Source organism: Haemorhous mexicanus, chromosome 14 (genome assembly GCF_027477595.1).
Source record: "Haemorhous mexicanus isolate bHaeMex1 chromosome 14, bHaeMex1.pri, whole genome shotgun sequence".
In the NCBI taxonomy this organism is placed as follows: domain Eukaryota; kingdom Metazoa; phylum Chordata; class Aves; order Passeriformes; family Fringillidae; genus Haemorhous; species Haemorhous mexicanus.
This window is the reverse complement of record NC_082354.1, coordinates 4,528,972-4,534,323: the sequence shown is the minus strand read 5'-3', so window position 1 is coordinate 4,534,323 and position 5,352 is coordinate 4,528,972.

The following is a 5,352-nucleotide window of genomic DNA, read 5'->3' as shown; positions in this document are numbered from 1 at the left end:
AAGAAAAACAGTCCAGGGAAAATTTGGACTGCTTTGCTAAACTAACTAAGGAGCAGAAGCAAAAAGCGAAGGCAGCGCTGCCCCGGCTGTGTCCCTCCGACTGTGGGGGAGTGAGCAGGCTGACAACAAAACAAAACCCTGCTTTTCAGAGCCAGTCTTGAAGGCACAGAACATAATATCCAGCATAAACAGAACAGAAAACTGGGGATACAAGCATCACAACGTCACCCTAGGACAGGTAGTTCATGTTGGGACTCAGGTGTTCATTATTTCTTATCAGTAAAACAGTCTCACTGCTGTGAGTTCTGCAGCAAGGCACAGAATGGCCAACAATCTCTTGTTCCAAGGTCTTTTAAGGCTAAACTATCCAGTTAAGAGCTGACACCTGGATTATTTTCCCTTTTAACCCAATAACTGATCCCACAGAGCCCACAATGGGACTTTTCTGCCCAATTACAAAATGCCACCCAATCCCATGGAGAAGGAGGAAGAAGAAGGATGAAGAAGAAACCCAGGACCACACCCTGTGCCCTCCATCTTGCTTCCATCCACAACACACTAAAAACCCCAAACCCTCAATTTCTCACCCAGTGACACACCCACACTGCTCTCTGTAATCTATTTCACATTTTTGTGGGTTCCAGTCTGTCTTGAAGTCTGGGAAACTTTCTCCATGAATGAGGGTCAGAGTCAGTGCTGCCCTGGGGGTCAGGGCACCCCAGAGCAGACAGAGAAATATTCCCAGTGCCCTGGGTTTGCACAGCAGGGCAGGGCAGGAGGTCAGCACTGTGCTCAGCAGCACTGACCACGCTCCTGCTGGGGCAGGAACTGCTGTGGCATCTCAGCTCTGCACCTGGACCCCACCGTGGGCTGGCAAAGACATCCTGCACCTGCTGTGCACCTGCTGGCAAGGTGCTTCTTCTGCTTAACACTGGAGGACACACACTATTATTATTTCATATTTTTATTCCTTTTCCCAAGGCAAATTCTTGTCTTTTTTTTTTATTCTAAACTTTGAGCAAAATCCATTCTGCCATTTTGAAGTCAGATGGGTGAAAATGAGCCAACTTTAAATCAGAGTTGCCAACTGGTTTAATTTAATTTGGTGAATTAATCATGAGCCTAGTTCTAAGTCCTTCTTCAAAAAAAAAAAATCACAACAACATGTTCTTAGATTCATGGGAATATATCCAGGGCTGTGTTTGCATTTAAAAACAAAAAGTAAGTTTCTGTCATGGAGACAAAATCTCATAAATGTGACTGCTGGAGCCTTCTACCAGAAGATAAATTAAAAGAATCTGTCATTAAATGATTATTACTGAGGTAATAGGTTTCAAGTCAAAAACAAGATTTTGGAGAAGCAGAAAGGCAAATAACTCATGATTACTGAATATTTGTGTCTAACAGGTTTCTGTACCCAGTCCAAAACCTCCTGGTTTGGAGGAGGTTTCTCTGCAACATAAATATAAATGCCCCCCCCCAAATCCCCACAGGAGACCATGACTGTCTCCTCCTGGACTCTCTCAGCACAGCATTTGTGACCAGCTTTGCTGGACAAAGGAAGAAGTGTAATTAGTGCAGGACCAGCCAGGGTGGCACAGGAGCACAGGGCTGCTCATGTTTACATTTTTGTTGGATGAAGTTTCCACCTGGCTTCACCTTACGAAACAGCAAAGATGATTCACGTTCCTGGAGCACGTGGATGCCTCAGGACAGAGCAAGAGTGACCACACAAGAATGGTATAAACAGGAAAAACAGAATTGTAGAGCTCAGGCCTGCAGAGCCCTGGTGCAGATCCCATTCCACTGGAGCAGAGTCAGAGTGCTGTGGTCTTGGTGGGGAAGGTACCCAGACTCCTGCTGGAAGGAAGAGCATGCTCCTGCTCTGGTAAGGCTCAGAAAGAGGAGAGAGGATTGTCATCCCAATGAGACAACATTATTTACTGTCCACGTGGAGCTCCTTGGATTCCCTGGAGGCAGGAGAAGATATCTGCTGGGCATGCTGGGGAGGAACTCCCATAACCCATGGGGACAATGTGAGTGCTGCACTGGCAGGAGCTGCTCTGCTCCTTAGGTCACCCCAATTGTATGACAAGGGTGTCCACTGGAGGGTGTCAGGAAGGAGAATGGATTTAAAGTTTAAACTTTAGGAAATTCTTCTCTGTGAGGGCGCTGAGGCCCTGGCACAGGATGCCCAGAGCAGCTGTGGCTGCCCCTGGATCCCTGGAAGTGTCCAAGGCCAGGCTGGACAGGGCTTGGAGCAGCCTGGGACAGTGGGAGGAGGGGGAACAACAAGGTCCCTTCCGACATAAATCATCCTGGGATTTGATGATCAAACAGAAGAGGATGTTCCACCATCACATCACCTCCCTACATTTGCACACACCTCGTCCTACTTGCCACTACAAGAAGTTCCCAGTTCGTGTTGAGGTGCTGGGATAGTGAACAGCATCTTGGCAGACCTCAGAGGTGAGTGGACTGTGTCTTACAGAAGAGGATTAAGAAATGAGATCAGCACCTCATCATCATTCCTCATGGCAGGGAGGAGATTGATGTGTAACAGGCAAAAGGAAGACGAAACTCTCACCACTGAGAGAGTATTTTGCAATTTCCCCTCAAACCTGTGCCTGGTACCTTTTCTTAAAGGTCATTCACAAGAAAATCCCCTTCCATATGCAGCTCCCTCCAGAGCTTAGATGTTCTTGTACGGTTTATAAATCATGGAGGCAGCTGTTCCCATCAGCATTTTTCTTCTCTCTTGAAGTACCAGGAGCCCCAGCAGCTGCTGAGTCTGAAGATAATTTCACAAATTAACCTGAGAGCAGCCCACAGTCCCAGGACAGCAACCCCACCTGGTCCATGCATCTTCCTGAGAGGGACAGAGCTTGCAGCCTCAGCACTTCTGTAAGCTTTCCAGGAGGATGGGAAAGTCTTAGGAGGGGGAAACCTCAGCTGGATAAGTGTTTCAGCCAGAAGGCAAACAGAGAAGACAGGATGGATGCATAGCACAAAGGCAAAGAACAGAGCAGAAATAAAGGTGAGAAGGGAAAAAGGCTCCTGAGAGTGTGGATGGAATGAAGGACATGCAGAGCAGTTAGAAAATAAATAAATAGGAGTAAGACTGGAGCTAGAAGAGTTTGGTACCAGTGGCAGCCAGCCAGGTCACATGAGCCAGAGTCCTTGGTGGGTTGAACACCTTTGTTTTGTTTCATGTTCTGCCAGATTTTTCAATACCAAGGTGTGCTCACCCCCCAAACCTGCCCATGGAGATTTGTCTTTGCTCTTTTGCGTCCCTGGGGTGTGAAAGCTTCTTGTGAACTCAGCCCCAGCTCTGCCCATTTCAGCTGCAGGGGCTGAGCCATGAGCTCAGTGCAGGGCTGCTCAGGGGAGGTAAATACACCCTGTGGTACCCAGGACTTCAGAGCTCAGGTCTGCACAGGGGAATGTGGAAATGGGAGAGCTCTGCTGCCTTCTTGCTCAGGAGCTGGTGGAAAATGGGACTTTGCTAAATGCCCCAAACAGCTCCTGCAGGCACTGCAGCTGGGACAGGGCCTGGAATGGCAGGCAAAGGCATTTGCTAATGGAGATGAATGAATGGGGAGCTCCAGTAATGGGGTTGAGTTTCTGTCCCTGGAAATCCATTGCCTACACTGGGGTTTCTATTTCCCCTTTCAGGCTGATTAATGAAATGATTTATTGCTGTCAATACAGAGCAAGAGACGAGGAAGGGGACTGAAACAAGCAGAGTGGGTTCCCTTCAGTGGCCAGAGGGTGCCTGATTTCCTCACCCCAGCTGTGCCCAGGGCACTCCTGACCTCCTGCCTGATCAGCAGCTGCAGATCCATACTGCCCAGTGTCTGGGTGTCAGCTCTTTGTGGATAGCAGCTCTTCGTGGGGACCTTGGCAGAGAGGCTTGAGGAGCTGTCCCCGGGTGTGGTGACCTTGTAGTGCACCTAGGGAGAGTGTGCATGACTGCATGAGCTGTGCTGCTCTGGGGAGGGAGAAATCTGAGCAGACTGTAGCCTTTCCTGAGCGCCCTGTAGAGGAGAGCTGTGCAGGTGCTCTCCTTTCCCCCTCAATCAGCAAGGTCCCTTGATCAGCACCTTTTCCATAAGGTGCATGGTGCTGCCTCATGATGTTCCCACAGGTCAGGAATTTCCCAAAAAGGCCCTAAAGGCAGCCAGTGGGATAGCAGAGGGGGTATGGGGCCTGTCTGCCTCCTAGGCAGTCCCAGTCCTTTCCTAGGCACAGGGACAAGCCCACTCCCCACCAGCTGCTGGAGAACTTGCTCTGGGGATGCAGCCCTGCCTCCTGTGAGCATTCTGGCACCCATGGAAACTGGAAAGCCATGGAAATGGGAAGGATGGAGCACCCTGCCCACCCCAGAGATGTGGGACCTGCTGCTCCCAACCTTTGGGGCAGAGGAGGGAGCTGAGTGTGACAAACTGCAGAGCCTCTGGTGGGATCAGGGCTTTTCCTTCCGCCCCAGTTCTCTGAGACCACTTAGTTTCTTCATTTCTTTTCTTCCTATGGGGCTAAAAAAAGAATTAAGCCTTCTGTATGAAATATCTGATTCAGTGTAAATCCATACAGTCCTCATCTCCCACCCTTCCGTGAGAATTGCTTCTTCACTTTGACTAACAAAAAATAGAGTGTTTGCGTGAGCACAGCCCTACTTACAGGAGGAAATGAAAGCTGAGCACTGCCCACAGTTTGGGGCTTTGATATCCTCAAACACATTGTCCTAAACCAAAAGAGTTCCAGATATCCCACATCCAGAAATGGGACGTGTTTGAAGTGTGTGCCAGGCCTGTTCCTGCAGGATGGGAAGTGGCAGCCTTGAAGTGACATTGGGCATCTCTCGTCCTCCTGAGGAGCACAGAGAGGAATCTGCTCCTCCCTCAGCTGCAGCACCAGACAGGGATGTGTGCTAGGGGAGAGCACAGCCCTCACACCCACTTGTACTTTTGCTTCCAAGAATTGTTCTTTGGTAAGGAGCACTTTGATTAAAGGAACTAATTTACAAAGCAACAATAAGCAAAGAAAATCCTTGTGTGAACTCTCCACAGCAGCCACAGAACCTCGTTGCTTCTAAGCTCTGAAGACCAACTTGACATTTCATTGCAGCTCCTGTGAGGAAGCAGCAGGGACATTGGGCACCAGAGAGGTCATCAAACCCTCAGTCCTCTGCCTCCTTCAGCAGCCAGCTCCTCCTCTGCAGGCTCATGATTACCCCAAAGCACCACCCTGGGGTCCCAGGCATTCTGCCCCTCAGATTCCACTTCAGGAGGAGTTTCCTGTGTAATGTCACATCAGACTGACACCTCCTGCCTGCCCCTCTGCTGTTCCATT